Below are 20987 nucleotides of genomic sequence, written 5' to 3' on the forward strand. Positions count from 1 at the left end.
CTCGACAAAACTAACTTTATATATCTACTTGACAATTATGATGGTATTGTTTTTTTGTTTTTTTTTTTGTTGTTGGCTGGCGAAGTCCTAGAGGCCGAAATGTCTAGTCCTGAAGTGTTTCCTCAAGGCTTATTTGTGTTCACTAGATTGGAAAGTGCTTTGCAAACTTCCTAGTACGATTCATTATATCAGGTGGTCGAGTATGCTTCACATCAGGAGTACCGAGCGAGTCATGAATACACTGGTCTCGTGACTCCGACCCCCAGATCAAAAAGACTTTAAATTTTTATGACTCTGGGACAAAATGAATTGTGAAAGTGTACGTGTGTTTATATCTGACAGTGTGAGAGTGTGAATGAGCATGTGTGTGTGTGCTTGTGGGTTAGAACTAGTTTGGTGTTGACTTCCTAGATACCATATCAATGCCTTGCCTGATTGACAAGCCGAATAATCAGTGCTTTTGACTGCCATATTATAAATAGCGCACGATACAAATAAACTGTGTATTATATTCCGCTAAAGGACCAGTCAATTTACGTTTCGGTTTTAATTGCGGATCAATGACTGTTACGAAAAAATCATAATAATAGCACTGAATTATAAGTGAGATTTGGTACCAGAGTATAATATTTCTTAAATGTAAAGATATTGCTCTCTGGCGAAAATTCTGTTTAATATTTGATTGTAATATTTAAAGTTTAGCAGAACTGATTGTTTACATCTTCAGTAGCACAATTATATAAAAAATAATGTAACTTTTCAATCGTATGATTAAAAATGTTAACTCTGTGGAGACAGCTGGAAGCCAAATGCACCGAACGGGGCGTAGGAGGATCTAAGTTTAAGTAAGTCTACTCTTGTTCAACACCTATACTGTGCTATACTGTTGTTCTTGGCCACAGAAACAAAGGATCTTTACATCATCTGCCCTCTGCCCCCAAACAGATCGCAAGATCTGAGAGTGGGCAACATACTACTCTAATTCAACATACATACGTTATTTTATGAACGTAGTGCATACACACATTACACTTATCTGTCTGTCGTTCCGTCTGTCCAGTTTAACACTTGACTTTTTAAAAAAATATATTACTCTAGAATTGAAGATGAATACATCCTAGCCCAAATCTCCCGCAGGACGGCGGGGGGATGACGGGAGATAGGGTTCGGGCCCAAGACCCTCGATATCACAGTCCAGAGTACAGACAACACTCCCAGGACACATTTGATCAATAATTAAATTTTAAAAACAAAAAACAAATTATACTTAATCAAATTTTTGTTTTCATAGTTCGTTAAGAGTTAATAGCCAGCCACATGAGGAGGCTTAAAACCCCCAGTGCAAAACCCTCAGCCCCCCTGGATGACAATGTGGTCCATCATCGAGAGGTAAAGCGCTTGGCTTCCGAACCGGAGGTGCTGGGTTCGAATCCTGGTGAAGACTGCAATTTTTAATTTACGGATCTTTGGGTCCACCCAGCTCTAATGGGTACCTGACATTAGTTGGGGAAAAGTAAAGGCGGTTGGTCGTTGTGCTGGCCACATGACACCCTCGTTAACCCGTAGGCCACAGAAACAGATGACCTTTACATCATCTGCCACATTGATCGCAAGGTCTGAAGGGAGAACTTTACTTACTTTTGGTCTACTAATGCAGAGAACACTGTTACCACGAATAAATGCATCAACCATAATTGTTTTTAAGCTGACCATTGACATACTCCTCAGTTTTTTCTAGTGCAACATTCATGTAGTCGACAAGACAACACACATCTAAAGTCCACTCCTCAAAATTCAGATTCATCACAACAGGCCGCCCTCTGATATGATTTAGAAACTCACTTGGTGATTGGCGTCGACTCATTGTTAATATTAGTTCCTATTAGACCTAATGCAGAATCTAGATTAAGTAATAATGTCTTTTTTTTTTAGCTCAGAATTTGCGCTATTTAATTGTAGCTTTATGGCCATAGGAATCCTTGGGCCTAAAGTGATAATGTTTTTTTATGTGCTATTTTTTTTTAAATGATTATTTACTGCATTCAGGAACAATAAAAAAATGTTTAATAATTTTTATGTGTTATTATTTTGAATTTAATAGTAATCAATTTGATATTACTAAGACAAATTTTCGTGATTGATTAAGAAGAATAAAATATTTACGTTTCTTGACAGGTTGTAAAGCTTTGTTTTTGTTTTCTCTTTTATATACTGTTATTTTAAGTTTATTAATAAATTTTTTTTTTAAAAAGCAAGCATAAAAAATCTACGCCTGTTACTATTAAATACTTTTTCCTGTTTCTTAAAAGCATAAAAATAAGAAGGCCCTGTCTTTTTAAATTACTTAATCTTTTTTTTTTATGTTTCCATAACTTTTAAACATATCACAGACATAAACTTTATTCATTCTTTGCAGGCGGATAGTGTACGATTATGAAAAAGATTTACAAGTCCACAATTATACAAAAAAGACTACAAGTATTTAAAACGGTCCAAATAACGTGCGTTTATACACGAAAATATCAACATATTACCCAACTTATAGCTATAGGAGAAAACACCAAACTGTGGGAGATGAGTGGACAGAAAAACATAGAAGTGCAGATCTTAGAGAGGAAGTGGAGATGGATTGGTCACACCCTTAGAAAAGATACCAGCAACAGAGCTAGGCGGGCCTTAGAGTGGAACCCCCAGGGAACAAGACGCAGAAAAAGACCAAAAAGAACATGGCGACGCAGTGTACTTGAAGAAGCAGAGAAGACCGGGAAGAGCTGGGACACCATCAAAAAGCTAGCGAGAGACCGTGGAGAGTGGTGTGTTTTTGTCGAGGCCCTATGTTCCAATAGAAACTCAAAGGAGTGATGATGATAGCTATAGGATATATTAAAAATTATGTTACGTTGGTAACGATTGGTAAACAATATTATTTATTCGAACTCAAGACGACACCCAAAGCACTCTGCTAGTGAGGCGCTTATGAAAATAGTAGAGTATATAGTTATCTATCGTTTGTATAAAGTTACTTTGAATTTTTTCAGTCTAGAGCTATAAAGGGGACTAATTCAACTTTAAAAACCACCTATGTGAAGTACAATTTCTTTCCCTTGTTTGAGATAGAAAACAAAATAATTAATTACCATCAGGTAATTAACCAATTGATTTAATTTTTTTCAAATTGATTCTTGTGTTGTCAAATAAAAGAAATAAGTGTGACAAATGTCATCCGAGATTGTGTGTGTGTGTGTGGGGGGGGGAATTAACGTGTCCAAACTTTTGACCAGACAGCAGACAGATTGACTTGATCTAAACTTTGTAAAAAGGGTGAAATACAATGATACTAATTGCTTCTAGAGAGGTCATATGTTTCTAATCTCAAATCTTGCGATCTATGGGGCAGATGATGTAAAGGTCAGCTGCTTCTGTGTCCCAGGGTTAACGAGGGTTGCCATGTTGTCAGCAACAACTGCCAACCAATTTACTTTTTTTATGACTAGAGCTGGGTGGACCCAGAGTCGCTCTAAAAATTCCGAAATTCAAAACCAAAAGCTTCACCACATTTTCAACTCGGGACCCTCCGATTCGGAAGCAAGCGCTTTATCACTCGGCCAACGCGCCTCTTAGAGATCACATACTTTATTAGTTACTGTCAAAAGTATTCTAAATTTAGATATCCAATTGATCAACAACTTTATTTATTTATTTATTAGTTTACAGAATTTAAAAAATTCTAAAGTAAAATATTTTAAAACTAATTTTGTTTACATTGTATTTTTGTTACTTTTTGAAATAAAATAAGGCATTTAAAGCTTTATATTTTTAGAACTGTACCTCAACGAGAGAGAATTTTCTTTAAAAAAAAACACCTAAAAAAACTTGACATATTAATCTTTGCATCTGAATTATACAACATTAAAAAAAAAATCTTGGCTGTCTCCGCACTAACTACTTCCAATGGAACTTGCTGACACACAAAAAATGCTGCGCCACAGCCCCAGGCTACGAGATGTGAATGTCTTTTTTTATCAGTGGCGCACCTTTTGATGTTAATCAAACGCACGCGTTTGGGATCTCGACCTCAGTACCGTCCGTGCACATATCCGCCATAGACCCGTACCTGGAGAGTGAACTCCTTTTAATGGTGTTTCTATGAATTGGTCGGGGTGCATGGTTTACTATTCTTTTTTTTTTATCTCTGAGTCACTGAAGCTAGTGAACTGTCTGCAAGAGATACAACATGGCATGATTTCTGTTCCTTTATTGCCTGATATTTCGCCTTACATTAATAGTCACTCAAACAGAATAATCTTGTATATAAATAACTTGACAACACACTGAAGAAACATGTGTGTTCTTTTCTAACTTATTTATGAAACTTCTTCAAACTATATATGGAAGTAGACTTTCAATTCAATACCGACTTGACTTTAATATCTGAACTAGATTAAACTTTTTAGTGATACAACTTCAACTGGTATAACTTATCAACTAAACAGCTTAACGATACCACTTTAACTAGTGGACCTGCAGCTCAATACAACGCCAAGACAGTTACTATGCAAGGACTCGTTACTATGCAAGACCCCGACTAACTAGATTTCCCCTAATTTTTACATTTCTAAACCGTACTTTCCAGAATCATAAAAATGTCTATCCTAAATATTTTATTAACTTCGACCTTCTAGAAACTGACGTATACGATTTTTCCCATGACCTATTTCTCTGATTGGATGATTATAATTAACGTGTGTTTGTCTTCCATGAACTGACCCCGGCTTCTAGAAACAGGTCGAATAAGGCCACAGTATCGACTTGTGACACACCAAACGTTGGCCCCTAAATGTTTCTTTTATACATTTTGAATCTGTCAACTGAATTGATTTCCTATAAAAGAAGTTTTACTAGTTGACTATTCTCTATTCTCAACATGGTCTCAATTATCATTCGTAATTTAGAAACTCCTTCAATGGCACTGCCAGGGTGAATTACTATTATTATGACGATTACTATTACTATTATGTTAGAAATGAACGAGTAGTCATTCTCTGGCGCTGCCAGGGTCGCGTTTCGCTAAAGAGAAACAAAATTCATCGTAGTCCCTTTAACAGTTTCCACTGAGGAATTTTCTGGTGATGTGGCAGGTCTGCAGCAGTACCGCCCTCTGACAGGCAACGAGGATGTTCCTATTACTATTATTATTATTATTTATAGTCCTTATATTGCATAGTATAATCGTCATCTCAACAGAAACGTATGTATGCGAGACAAGGAAGTCGTCTGCCAAAACTGAGAAAAGACTCAATGTGGCTCAACAAAAAATGGCTACGGCGGATTTAGGAGTCAGTTACAAAGGTCGGGTCTCAAACAAAGAAAACTTTATGCCGAGCTGGGAGTCGACCACTTAATGAGGCTATGACCGAACGTGGCATGAGGTTTGCGGGGCATGTCCTCCGACAGAGTGAACCACGCCCACCAAGGGTTGCGATGACGTAAGGGCCAATACAAACTCTTTTATGCTTGATACATAACACACAGAGTGGTAGCTGACTGAGATAACACAATAAACAAAGGGATTAGAATGTTTATGCAGACGTCTGAAAAGCTCTTTAGAGTTAATAATGGAAACGTTTTTAAAAAATAGGCAGATAAAAAAAAATAATATAGCAATTCACCCACAGCGTCGAAGCATAGATCCAACAAATATGTTCTGACAACGGAAGAACAGAATTAATCCACCAGAAAAGGAACAAACAAAGTAATAAAAAATCTTTCTGTTAAAAAGAATGCTTATCTAAGGGAAAGAACTCAAAACTAAATTTCTTAATATGTAGAAGCCATTTCCCTTTTGGATACCAGACAAATTAATTAATTACCAATAATTGATTCATAAATTAGATACTTTTTAAATTGATTCCAGTTTTTATAGGTAATAATTGTTTCAAGTGTAAACTTGATTTCGAGCATGCGTGTGGTACAAATAACGTGTTCAATTATCTTAGGGGACAAAATCCCTACACATTTAGCCATTTATGTGACTACTGAAGGAATAAGTCCCCTTGGTCGTATCAAACAAAATGATCCATTACCAGAAATGAACTGACTAATTGGTTAATTTGTAAACTATTGGTAATTGATTATTTTGTTTTATATCGAATAATGGAAATAACTTCTACATATCTGAGAGATATGGCTGTAAGCGCGGAGTTCTTCACCTTAGATAAGCTCTGCTCTTTTATAAAAGATTTTTTTAAAAATATTTTGCTTGTTTTTTTCGTTCGTAAACTATTTAGATATTTTAAAAATATAGCGTAAACGTTTTGAAAAGATTTTTTTTAAAAAAGAGAAAAAGAGATGGGTCGAGACTTTAAAATGATACTCTACAAATCAGACACAGAAATTTCAAAGATTTCACAAACACACTGACATGTTAGGAGACACACTTTCACCCAAGGATTAAAAGTAACAAAAGCTTGGGAGGGATCACAACAGCACAACAGACATGCTCAAAGCACAAACACAACAAAGAACGGAACAATAGAAACCTGTGCAGTTCATACAAAAGATGGAACATTGTTTCAAACACAACAAATCTGAACAACTTTAAGTTTATGTAAAAAAAAGAACAACAAACAACTAGATGTTAAAATAAAAAAAAAAAAGAATTATAAGTGAAGTATAAGCTGGCTTTAGGGTGGAAAGTTCAGACAATAACTAAACAACTTTTTATTGAATTCAACTTAAGGGGGAATAGTCACAGTCAGATGAATGGAAATCCTCCATCTGTATCAATTACACCACGAAGAAGCGTTTAAAGCTTCGACCATCAATCATTATGGAGGATTTTTTTTTTTGGGGGGGGGGGGTCGCTCTTGAAACGTCATCAATACAGAACAAGACATAATACTATGTCCCCCCTCCCCGTTCCTCGAGTAAAACAGTTTTGGTTCCAAAATGCAGTTCGACTATTGTACACTTTAGTGATGCAGCTAACTAGAAATATGTTAAAGCTTAGCGAAAAAAAGAGAAACAAGAAGGCAAACAGGGCTTGGTGACATTCTGTGTTTACAATGATTAAGAAATGATGACTGAATCATAGATCCATATATCCCATAACAAGCAATAGAAAAAAAAAGAATACTTTTTCAAAAACAAAGCTTATCTAAGGGAAAGAACTGATAATTACTGCCATTTATCTGAAAATGGCAAGATTTAGCTTCCTTTCTGCTATATAAAACATACATAATTAATTAGGACTAAATGATTAACTAATTGGTTGATTTTTTTTTATTAACTCGCGTATTGATATCGACAATGAATAATTATGCAGAAAATCAACTTGATCCGAGAATGGGAAGCGGGAGATAAAAACGTGTCAAAACGTAACATGGGGATTAAATCCATATATACTTTCACATCTATCATTTACTCTCCTTATTTAAATATCAAACAAAATAATAGTCACCGATAATTAGTTGACTAATTGGTTAATTGTTTCGATTGTTTCATGTCTTGAAATGGGAGAGATAATAAAACAATGTGTTCAAACTTTTTACAGACAGAACAGACAGACAGATTGAGTTGATATAAGCTTTGTAAAAATTAAAAAAAAACTTCCAATCCGATGGACTGGAAATGTTGAACTAGGAAAGACTTAAGTGAAAAAAAAGCATGAACTTGGCAAAGTCAGCTAAAGATGGCAAAGACGCTATTGTTGCTTCTTTATCTTATTATTATTTTTTTTTATTATTATAGCTTTTATATAGCGCTACTTTCATGCTTATAGCATGCTCAGAGCGCTTTTGGTCCAATCTGTGGATTTTGTGGACCAGTGGAAGAGAGGGTATCTAGGAGTTGGTTTTCCGTGCTGCCTTTAGGCGCTCGAACCTCGAACCCCCTTCTAGGTAGCCAAGCCAAGCCAAGTTCAAGCGCACTTGGCCTCTCGACCACGCTTCCCACAGGAATTTCGTTCTCGTAAAAGCAAACAAAAGCAAACGAATATGCTTCCAGACTGATGCAAGCAGTACCCAGCTAATAAGATTCCAGACTGATGCAAGCAGTACCCAGCTAATAAGCTTCCAGACTGATGCAAGCAGTACCCAGCTAATAAGCTTCCAGACTGATGCAAGCAGTACCCAGCTAATAAGCTTCCAGACTGATGCAAGCAGTACCCAGCTAATAAGCTTCCAGACTGATGCAAGCAGTACCCAGCTAATAAGCTTCCAGACTGATGCAAGCAGTACCCAGCTAATAAGCTTCCAGACTGATGCAAGCAGTACCCAGCTAATAAGCTTAAATGAACGGGCTGTCATCACATTTTAAAAAAAAATCAACTTATACATCGAGTTCCGATAACTTCAACAAAAAAAAAGTTATCTTTACACCAGGCCATCTATGCCACATTACTTTTTATATAGCTGTCACGTGTAAGATAATTAGGCCTATGTAATATATACACTCTAGGTCAAGGTAATCATGTAAGTAAATGTATATGCTAAACACCAGGTCATTTAGATACGCTGTTGAAGTGAGCGTCACAGGTTCCTGTCATACATCAAGAACTAATTTGCATAATCTATTTGTCTTGCATGTTGAAATGCATTTAGATACAAGCTACATGCCGGCACTTGTATGAATCGCTTTGCTAATTTAGATAGAATATCATAGGCTCTTTTACACAGTGCATTTTTTTTCCCAAGTAGCTTAGAACAGTCACACAATTTATAAAAAACTTATATTTTGGTATGGATACTAAAAGTAAAGTTCCCCTTTCAGACCTTGCGATCTATGTGGCAGATGATGTAAAGGTCATCTGTTTCTGAAGGCTCACAGTTAAAGAGGGTGTCATGTGGCCAACACAACGACCAACCATCTTTACTTTTTTCTCCAACTAATGTCAGGTACCCATTACAGCTGGGTGGACTCAGAGGCGCCTTAAAAATCCCAAAATTAAAAATCCCAGTCTTCCCCAAGATTCGAACCCGGATTCGTCAGCCAAGCGCTTTACCATTCAGCCACCGCGCATCAATATTGGGTTCTTAAGTAGGTAAATAAACTAGTAACTAATTTTTATTGAAGTTTATTCTTCTCCAAATTTCTATTAAAATATACAATCTTTGTCATATAGCTCCTGGACTCTCGCACTCTAACTTAATTCAATCCCAATGCAGCCTGGAACCAAGATGATGTCGCCTTTTGTATTCTTCCCTTCCCATTTCCCAAATGGTTTATTACATTTATTACATCTAGGTTAATCACACACATAATTACATGACTGATCCAAACTAATTGATACAAATACACTTAATATAAATTTTGTTGTTTTTGTTTTATTTTTGTTTTATTTTGCTAGTTATCTTTTTAATCAAACGTATTGCATTGTGAAGGTAAAATATTAAAAGAAGAGGTAGAGGTGTGCTCTCGTTTCAAATCATATCATTATAGGTTAAAAAAACAACAACAGTGGTGCATAATGTTGGTTACTTAAGGTTGTTATCGTCAGAAGAGGTAATGGGTATAAGCACTTTACTACCTAAACAAAATACCTCCAATTGCATGTGGAACAAATAGAATATGATAACCAGTCCAACTCATGGCTCAGATATTGGATCCGGTGCAGGAGAAGGGGGTAAAGGCCAAGCAGCCAGTAAGCTTCGGGCAGGAAATGCTCGTTTCCCTTGGCTGGCTATCCATCTAGAGTCTAGAGGGAAAACTCTGAATCTAGACGTCTGCTGACTTACGTCTATACCCAAACATGGGAAGGCTTCGGCAGTAAACCCGGAGGAAAACTTCAGGAGCCGGTGACCCTTAGGCATACACCCTTGCAGAACATGTTTGATCTGTCGTTAAGAGATGAGCCAAGGCTGATGAAACTTCAGGCCAGTAAGTGCTGCCTCTTACCAGCCTGACTGAGCAAGACGTTCTGTGACCCCGCTGGTAACAAACTATATCGGAGTAACTGTCATTTTCTTTGGACACATCAGATGCACGGAGGCCGCTGTGTGGGGGACATTGTTCCAACTACTGCTAATGCTCAGGCTTTCGTCTCATTTCTATGAGACGAACCATAGTCTCTCTGGGACATGAGGACCGTTGCCAATTTCCAGACACATTTGTGGTGGGGAGAGACAGTAAGTCATGGTTAATAGTCTTCTTCACCAAATAGGCGGAGTCCTGCTAAAAGCTAATTAGGGTTCAAAGCAATTAGATCTGGGCGCTAGAAGGCGAGCATCTAGTAAAAAGACAAGTTTTGAGAATGTACACAACAACATGATAGACATTTAAAACTTAAAAAAAAGAAAAGTTAGAAGAATTGTCTGGCTGAGTCATGTCTAAAAAGACGTACATCAATATCATACAAGAAGTTTGTGTTATCTAGGATGTAGACTCAATATGAATCTATGAAGCTATTCGAGTCATCTAGTGGGTCTATAATTATTATGATTAAAACTCATTAAACTGTACTACACTCAAAACTCTTAATAATATTAATAAAAATAAAAATAATATTTTTTATCCGTGAGAAGATTTGTTTTACAATTGTGCATTAAAAATAAAAAAAAAACAGTACAATATTAGAGCAAACAGTTTGTATGATAGCACACAAGATCTAGAGTCTATGTTCATACCTCGGTTTCTCTTCAACTTTACATGTGAAATTAGCAACAGTAGGTTACAATTTGTTCAACGATATAACTGCATAAGGAACAAAAGAGTTCTTAAGTGTATACATTATTTTGTGATCGGTGTCTTCAATCTTATTCTTTGAGATTTTATGCATATAAAGTAGATCTAGATCTAGAATATAGATCTAGATCTAGATCTTGTGTATTTTAATTTGTCTGGTGTGTGTGTGTGTGATATTTTTCCCTCAGCTTTTTGGTGCAATAAAACGCGTTCATCATGAAGTCAATTTGTGTAATATGAGTCATCAAAAAGGACAGGCCGGTTTACCGAATGACATGCAAAAGGTCTTGCCTAAAAGATAGTATCTACATCTAGAGAGGCTAGGGACAACGACGACAACGTTACATACATCTAAGTCTTCTAAATTTTAACAGTGTAGCCGACTTACCTGTGACCGTGTCACTCCTGTCCAAAACGTCTAGAACACGATGTGAACACACCTAAACAAGTTGTTTATCTTTCGTAACAGAATGAAAATGGTCTTTTTAAGAACACACAGCACACGTATGTACGTGTTTATAATGACACAGATGTGTGTACCTAATTCGTGTCACTTGTGTCCAAAACTTTATCAAAGAAATAAATGAAGCGGGGGTGATGTCCCCTGATCACTGGCAACAATGCCTCACTTTAGCCTTGATGTGTTGTAATCTCTAAACCAACTTGTTATCTGCTGTTCTTCTAATCAGACGATTTGACTGTTACACATGTAGGCCAGGGCCTGTCAGACATTATTGCCTATTTATTCAAATCCTACCGAAATCTTGCATGTGGTTAAACTGTTATTCGGCATTAGCCCGTGTAGCGCAAGACAATAATGGCCTAAATTAAAAATAGTTTTGGGGGAAATGCTAGACCGGATATAAATAGTTTTGCCATCTTGGCCTAGCTTATGTATGGTGAGATAAAAGCATTGGGGGGGGGGGGGAGTTTACGCGACCTACATAATTTCTCATGCAGGATAAAACAGTGTGTTTGTGCATTCGAGACGTTGGTGCCGTCTCACCTTACGTGATCGCTGACATTTAGACAAGGAAGCGATGCCGGGATACCCCTTGCACTACCCCCCCCCCACACACACACACACCCTTGCTGTATTTAGATCTTAACCATACAAACTTCGATTTGCTCCGGAACCGCCATTCCTCGGACCAAAAAATGTAGTGTCACGTTTTGTAGGAAGAGAGTGTTGAATTGCTCAAAGTAAAAGCAATGAGAATCAGGTCCGGATTCACGAATCACGGGGCCCATTTTAATGGACGCATTCGAGGCCACTGATCTTGATCTCAATTTTGTTTACAGTAACAACTAGTTACTGGTGGCTGCCTGGTCGTGCGGTTTTGTGCGCTGCACTGTAGTTCGGATTTATCGATGGTCTCGGGTTCAAACCCTGCCCGCTCCCATCCCCCGTCGTCCTGCGGGATGTTTGGACTAGGAAGTAAACTATCTTCAAGTCTGAAGGCACATCCGAAACATGTAAAACAAACAAACATTTTTTACTTATATGCACTGAGTGTGGCAAAATAAGTAGGTCACACCTGGAACTGTGCAGCCACGCGGAATACTGCACTCATTAATCACTGGACTCAAAGACAAACCATATCATTATAAATGATAGATTTTTTTTTATTCATTATTTACTGATGAAGCTTTTAATACAAGAGCTGAATTAGTCAAAGAGGCTGATTTTATACACTTTTATATTGACAATTTTTGACATATATCTTAACAATGATCTTTTTTAATGATGTTCCTTTGTTCACTTTCAACTTTTTTTTCAGAATTCCCGTGAAACAACCTGCAGCTTTAATCACAGTATTAACATTAAAAGAAAATCTATTTTACTAAGATAATGGCTGCCTGGTCGTGAGGTTTGGGCGCAGGAGTGTCGTTCGGATTTATCGATGGTCGAGGGTTCAAATCCTGCCCGCTCCCATCCCCCGTCGCCGGGAGGTTTGAACTAGGAAGTAAAGTATTTTCAACTCTGAAGGAACATCCGAAACATGTAAAACATTTTACAAACATTTTACAAACATTTTACAATGATAACATAGATCTAGTCCAGATATACTCCAAAATTACGCAGTGTAATATTTCATTTTATAACAAAATTATTACACTATAAATTCTTAACTTTAAAATAATTTTTTTCCATTTATATTTAGATTTTAATTCTCCGAATTTAATGTCTGTAAATGGAATTGATTAAACTATTCTTTAGAACACTAAAGCAATGATTTCCAAGTCGATCAGGGACAAGTGTAACCTTTTTCTTTAAATCCACGCTTTACTCTGTAACCTAGAGATTAAGCATCATTTAATATTCAATGAAGCTAATAAGGTTTGTAAAAAGCCACATTGAATACAGCCGAAATATCTCACATTTATGATCCTAGATTTCATCTTTAACTGCTATATTAAATGGCAGAAACGTAGCCATTTAGACTTTCTTCCATGCCAATAATGGGCCAATTGTTTTTACCCAAAGGCTGCAATGGAAAGCGACTTCACGTAACCAACTTTTTTTTTTCTAGACTGTAGGGGCACTTTAAAATATTGTCGATTTAAATTACCTTGTACAATGACGTTCAGAACTATCTGAATATATAAGCCATTTTTCGGATTGGAAGTGGTGTCTCCATCAACTAGTTTAGTCAGTACAAAAATGTTTCCAAAATGAGGTCGGGTGTAGTCTATATTGTTGTAACTCTAAGGCAGGCACTCAACGAAAGGCAGGTCGCCAACAGTAAACGATGTATTTATTTAGTATAAGCATCAACAAATAGTAGTAGTTACTAGTTCGACTTGAACTTCTGCTATAAAGTCACAGGGAGAAATATGTCTTAAGTTCTTAGAGTCCTACTTCATACCAGAACACAGAACAGACCACCGACACATTTCCCAGTGTCGTTCCAGGTCTCCCACACAGTTTCCTAGTATCACACAGGACAGCACTCAGCACCAGACTGTTCAGACTCCCATGACCTAAGCCGGATTCACAACAGTCCTTCTTCCTGTCAACATGTCTTATACTACTTGTGTTTAGTAGTGATCAGATGCGCAACATCAGTGAGGCGCGGGACCAGAGTTACAACAATATTTACTTTCCTTCAAAAAATCATTCAACCGAGCAAGACTCGGTCACCAGCTATTAACGATTAATGAACAATATTTGTATTCATGTGTTGTCATCGGCATCGAATAATTGTGTAAATTTTATCTTGATCCTGGAAGTGGGATACATAACTCGTATAAGATTCCACCCGGACAGAGTTGACAAACGTTTTGTAATTCAAGTCCCAGCGGTTAATGATGTGTTCACATGTCCACGTTGGGACAATCTCTTTCATGAAAGTTTAACAAAACATGAGCATCTTAACTTGTTTCATAAAACATTTATTACTGTAAGTCATCCGGCTATGACGTAAAACAATCAGACAGATGACTTTATACATGATGTAATGGAAACAAGAGAAGGCTGTGAAAAATTCAGGATCTAATTGCATTCTAAGAAACAAACCTAACTTGGAAGAAAAATTAAAAAACAGGAAAAACATTTTAAAAAATACTTTTTAAAAAAAACTTATACGAAGTGTAATTGTATTAATTAGTTTGTATCAATAATGTCATTACATTTGTAATAAATCTTTGCCAGCAACAATAAATCTGTGCGATTAGAAATATTTTTACCAATTGTTTTTGTTTAGCACTATCTCATGCTTTTAGCTTTCTCAATTCGCAATGATCCTATCACTTGTCTGGACCAGTCGGGAAAAAAAGGGGGGGAGGGGTAGAAATAAATCTGTGCGATTAGAAATATTTTTACCAATTGTTTTTGTTTAGCACTATCTCATGCTTTTAGCTTTCTCAATTCGCAATGATCCTATCACTTGTCTGGACCAGTCGGGAAAAAAAGGGGGGGAGGGGTAGAAATATATCTGGGTGGATTTTTAACCGAATTGGTTTTTAAAAGCATTTACAAAAAAAAAAAATTAAAAAAATTAAAAATATATAAATATACTTAACTTTGATGAAAAATTTTAAGATTTAAAAAAAAAATGAAAACATTAAATATGATAGGAAAAAAGGATTGAGGACGACTATTGAACATTCCATTTAAATAACACACTAGTAGATTACAGTACAACGAAACGGTAAAAGCTTTATAGGTACTTGTAACGTAAAATAATACCAGTCTCTTGACCGCACAGATTTACTATAAATAAATGATGGCTGTATATACCACACTTTATTACGTAGATTGACTAGTCACTAGTGAAACCGTGTCAACTAAAAACTAGAATCTACTTCTATGTTACTTTTCTTCTTATATTCCGTAAACCCCTGGTTTGTTGTTGGGGGTGCAAGCACTGATTCTTTCACAACTTCACGTCATTAGCCGCGGTCTTCTGTTGTTTTTAAAGAGTGTGCCTTATGATTTATTGTAAGGACAAAGAGGATGGGGATAAGAAGGAAAAGTTCCGTGGAATGTAACAGTATCGATGACAGATGTACTTGTGTGTGTATACACAGCATGCAGTTAAAGGAAAAGTTCTGTGGAATGTAACAGTATCGATGACAGATGTACTTGTGTGTGTATACACAGCATGCAGTTAAAGGAAAAGTTCTGTGGAATGTAACAGTATCGATGACAGATGTACTTGTGTGTGTATACACAGCATGCAGTTAAAGGAAAAGTTCTGTGGAATGTAACAGTATCGATGACAGACGTACTTGTGTGTGTGTGTATACACAGCATGCAGTTAAAGGAAAAGTTCTGTGGAATGTAACAGTATCGATGACAGACCTACGTGTGTGTATATACACTGCATGCAGCTAAAGGAAAAGTTCTGTGGAATGTAACAGTATCGATGACAGACGTACTTGTGTGTGTGTGTATACACAGCATGCAGTTAAAGGAAAAGTTCCGTGGAATGTAACAGTATCGATGGCCAGAATCGTCAAAGATTGTCTAATTTGTGATACATCCTGACAAAGAGTTTTGATCTTACAGGTCTATGATGTATATAAAGGATTGTATTTTTTTTTTAAGTGGCTGTAATTTGCATTACATTAACAATTTTATATTCCAGATCAAGTTTGTATGCGACAAGCAGGAAAACGAACAACAACAACATTACTATCATAGCGAAGAGATAATATTGATAACGAATTGGAGTTCTCCCCCCTATTGCTTTTAAGGAAAAGAAACAGGGGTGGGGTAGCCTAGAAGGGGGTATATCAATTTCAACTCCCCCCCCCCCAAGAAGTCCATGTTAGCATGCAATGATACCCGGCTGCTCCGTTTCGATCCAGCGAGCACATTGACTTATCTGACATTGATAACCTGCAGACATTAATAGTAACTTGTCGAGGTCATCATGACATTACTTTACATTTTATAAGTACACATATATTTATATATGCTCGCCGATCTAAAACTGAGATCATTGAATCTTAGTATAGGTGCCAATAACAAACAAACAAACAAAAACAAAAGAAAACAACGACATATGTCAAGCCCTATTCAAGGATTTGATTTGTGAAAAAACTTTTTTGTTCTTTTTTTTTTTTTTAAGGTCTTAGCTTGGAGTACAAAAAAACGACCAATTACTTAGTTACTAGCCGTATATGACCCGCGACCTGCATGCCTTAGTTTGTGTATTAATGATCTAGTCAGACATGTTAGTTCCCTTTACTTTTTTTTTTTTTGCCACGAAAATAAAAGTAGAGTGTGAAAATGGGTTTACCCGTTCAGCCGGCACATTCATATCAAATGTAAAATACTGGGAAAACGGGTTTACCCGATTTGTTAAAAGTTTCTTTCTTTAATTGAGATAAATTTAGGATTTTGTTTTTTTTTTTAATGTTTTGGGCAATGTGTTGTGGGAGGGACATTAAACATACACTTACGGTCTCTGCCATATTCTAAGGAACATTTATGCCAAGTGTTATCAAGATTGGTCAAACGGTTTTAATTTAGAGGCGGGACATACATACATACATAAATACATACATACATAAATACATACATACAGGGCCGCCGCTACCTATTGTGCAATATGTACATTGCACGCAGGCGGTCGAATGTAGGGGGCGGCCAAATCATTATTCCAAGGTTACCTTTATTTTTAAATTTTTAGTTTCATAAAAAACTACTGAAATATTTTAATATTTAATACAAATTCTAACTATTCCATTATACTTTGAAAACTATTAAAAAAACAAAACATAATCGTTCATAAGAAGATATTTTTAAAAATTTAAATAAGAAAAATATGGAGCGGTGCGCGAGGGATTCCCAAGGGTTTTTCCATAGGCGCCTACATATTTCTGACCTTGAATATTTGCGGGTGTGAGTAATATTTATAGAATGACGCCTACAGAAGCAGATCAGTCAAAACATCTTTTTTCTTCCAAGTATCTGCTTCCTACATATAAATATTGTTGTTTAGTCAATACCGCGCCCTGCATATCTAGTAATTAAAAACTTAATGGTAAAAGCGTTTTCACGTTTATGTTAAATGGCTGTTTATTTAAGCGTACAATATTCTTGGTTCATCATGGATGTATATCTACATTAAGTTGTAGGCTACTAGCTGTTTGGAGCAACAAGCCAACGACCGACCTACAACAAGGGGAGGGGGGAGGGTTTTGCGAAGGAAATGTTTTACGTTTATTGTAGTTATTATTATGAATAATACCAATGTTTACATTGTTTACTAATTAAAATATCTGAAGTAAGAGACGTCGTTTAATCTTTTAAATATTTCAAATCGTCTCCGCTACCACGATTTTTTCTGGATTTTCTTCTAATCTTATACAATACAGACGTTACTTCAAAAAAGAAGATGATTAAGTCCTTACGTCCGAGTTAGGTCGAATTTCTTCCGACTATTGCACTTTACTGTAGTGACGATTTTTGAGTGAAACAAGGTCCGCGATAGTGACGTCTTATTTAGCACGAAGATGATCTTAAAATAGATCACGCCTATAACAGACGTCCGTGCACTATATATACCTAGAATGTCACTCGAATAAAGGTACTGATCAGGGCTGCCTCTTTATAAGTAGATCTTTTTCCTAGGATGAATGGTGCGTTCTAAAGAAAACTCATTATATTGTCCTTTTTGATATTATTTCTTCTTATTACGAGAAGAAGTTAAAAATGACAGGAGAAAGAATTTCTGAAGCTGAAAACGCCAGAATACGCTCAGCGCCGGGCGACATGAGTGGACATGAGTGGAAACCCGCCGAATGTTCAATTCTATCTCCAGAAAAAAACTTTATACAACGCTTAAAAATTTTGTAGGCAGCACTATTTTCAAAATAAATTTTAAAAAATCAACGGACGCGGTCCTCTAGGTCCCCAGGTTCTAAGTGGGGCTCGAACTAAAATTTTGTCATGTAGGATTTGTCACCCGTAAATGTTTGAGAAACACTGGCTTAATGTGTTTTATTTCATGTCATTGTATACGTGACTTGTACTTAGGATTAATTATTTTAAATCTATTCTAGGAAAATATTCAGCGTTGAGTTGCTTCATTTCGTCCTAGAAGTGTGCTAGATAACTTTGTAGGCACCTCCAAATCCGCGTATGTCAGATGATTGTGGCGACAATGTACATCTCTCCAAAATACAATCGTGATAATCAGTATCAAAGTTTACTGAACGTCAAAAAAAGTTAACCGTCAGTGGCTTTTGTGTTTCAAGTCACTTTATTCTCCATTGAATGGCTTTTGTGTTTCGAGTCACTTTATTCTCCATTGAGTGGCTTTTGTGTTTCGAGTCACTTTATTCTCCATCGAGTGGCTTTTGTGTTTCGAGTCACTTTATTCTCCATTGAGTGGCTTTTGTGTTTCGAGTCACTTTATTCTCCATCGAGTGGCTTTTGTGTTTCGAGTCACTTTATTCTCCATTTAGTGGCTTTTGTGTTTCGAGTCACTTTATTCTCCATTTAGTGGCTTTTGTGTTTCGAGTCACTTTATTCTCCATTTAGTGGCTTTTGTGTTTCGAGTCACTTTATTCTCCATTTAGTGGCTTTTGTGTTTCGAGTCACTTTATTCTCCATTTAGTGGCTTTTGTGTTTCGAGTCACTTTATTCTCCATTTAGTGGCTTTTGTGTTTCGAGTCACTTTATTCTCCATTTAGTGGCTTTTGTGTTTCGAGTCACTTTATTCTCCATTTAGTGGCTTTTGTGTTTCGAGTCACTTTATTCTCCATTTAGTGGCTTTTGTGTTTCGAGTCACTTTATTCTCCATTTAGTGGCTTTTGTGTTTCGAGTCACTTTATTCTCCATTTAGTGGCTTTTGTGTTTCGAGTCACTTTATTCTCCATTTAGTGGCTTTTGTGTTTCGAGTCACTTTATTCTCCATTTAGTGGCTTTTGTCGGTTATTTTCGGAATAAATCAATAATGACATTATGTAAAATAAAGGAGTAAATGATTAAGGTCATATTAATTCTGAAAAGACACCAATATTATGCAGAAAGATTTTTTTAAGAAATGCTCTTCAAAAGAAAACAACAATAGATGCAAAGCATTAAAGAATGCACGATTTTGAAAATCTGCCTTAGCAATCCTTTATCGGCAATGTCTTGTACAAATAGTATATTTGACACACACACAAAAGGGTATTTGCAGTGCTGTTTCGAAAACAAAAAAGGTGCCGGTACTAAGTGATGGATTGCCTAACATTTAACTGAGGGACACGACAACGGTGTGAATATGAAAAGGAAAAAAAAAGGATTTAAATTAACTGGCGCTTTTGGTACAGTGTCCAGCTCAGTCGTAATACATTTCTTTTTGTAGAAAAAAAAACGGGGGGTCGGCATTTTTTAATTTCCCACGCAATATATATATATTGTTACGACTTTGGAGTAGACTAAAGAAAGTTAACTCACCGATTGTCAGGTCGCCGATATCCTTCTGGTTGCAGAAGCACAATCCACTACGAACAGTCAATAATCCAAGTAACAGAAATAATTTCACAGTTCTCCTAATCAAATGTGTATACAACTATTCACAAAAACCGATTCAAGAAAAACAATCCTCCGTTGAAAAATCCGCGATCATAACTCCCAGTTACTTTACACATCAACACACTTGCTCAGGTCAGTTTCGCCTCCAAACATAAACAAAATTCAAAAAGTTCTCACGTGGGAAAAAATGGTCAGTCGGGGGGGGGGGGGAAACAAGTTTACAACAATATATATACATAGTATACAAACATACATACATACACTAATACATACATATGTCTTACATTCAATTATATATATATATTAGAAGTTAAGAGAACGATTTTTATTTATCCGATATTTGCTTAGTATCCAAGAGGAATTCTATTTTGTCATGGCATGATCAGCATTAAAAGTGATGTTTTGCTGGTTTTGTGAGTGAAATTTTAGCGAAAAAGGAATTTAAGTCCAAAGTTTAGGGATAGGTGTAGAATTTCGACTACTCAGAGCCTGAGACAGCTGCCACATAGGATGCAGATTAAGCCGTAGTTCCCAGGGGTCGAGTTCAATTCTCTCTGCGCCTGTCGTTGGAAAAGGGGGCTTCTCTTTCGGTTTCAAACGTGTGTTCCGCGACCTTTGTGAGAGTTCTCCCTGGACCCGCTCTTTTTTTCCGAACCCCTTTGGTGCTAGTTGTTAGCTTCTATGCAACTGGGGACAATCTGACATGATACTGGCAACAAATTAAAAAAAAAACGGTGAAATTTGATATTTTGAGTGTGATTGATCATTTTACCTCCCCCCCCCCTTTTTTTCCGTCAGGATCTGAATAACCTTAACTGCTATTGAAACCATATTTTAAATCATATTTTGGTAAGTGGTGTGACTAAGTTCTGCAATGCCTTGAATCTCAAGTACATAGGATATTAACATGAATTCTATATTAAGAAAAGTTGTTAGGTTCCTTAGAATAAAAACCTTAAGGCTTATTTCTCAATGTACACTGATTCTATTTGAAAGAAGGTGTTTATAGAAAGTAGTAAAATGACAATGGGATACTTCAAACCTCACCCACGTGACTTTTATTCACATCAGAAAATTGTCAGCCAAAAACAACCAACATCTGTTGCTGAGCGGTAAAGCGCTAGGCTTCTGAACCCGAGGTCTCGAATCCTGGTGAAGACTTCGATTTTTAATTTCGGGATCTTTTGAAGCCTCTGAGCCCACCCAGCTCTAATGGGTGCCTGACATTAGTAGTGAAAAAGTAAAGGCAGCTGGTCGTTTGTGCTGGCCACATGACACCCTTGTTAACCGTAGGCCGCAGAAAACAAATTTCTTGATAATTCAGGTA

General features: G+C 36.6%; 1 protein-coding gene across 1 annotated transcript in view; it reads right to left on the reverse strand.

Annotated features, from left to right (window-relative positions):
• Nucleotides 1-11509, reverse strand: part of LOC106080114 (uncharacterized) — an 84819-nt gene extending 73310 nt beyond the window's left edge. The window contains exon 1 of the mRNA XM_056025706.1: nucleotides 11069-11509. The gene's annotated coding sequence lies outside the window, so the exon portion shown is untranslated. The remainder of the gene's footprint in view (nucleotides 1-11068) is intronic.
• Nucleotides 11510-20987: the final 9478 nt, after the last annotated feature.

This window comes from Biomphalaria glabrata, chromosome 4 (genome assembly GCF_947242115.1).
Source record: "Biomphalaria glabrata chromosome 4, xgBioGlab47.1, whole genome shotgun sequence".
Classification (NCBI taxonomy): domain Eukaryota; kingdom Metazoa; phylum Mollusca; class Gastropoda; family Planorbidae; genus Biomphalaria; species Biomphalaria glabrata.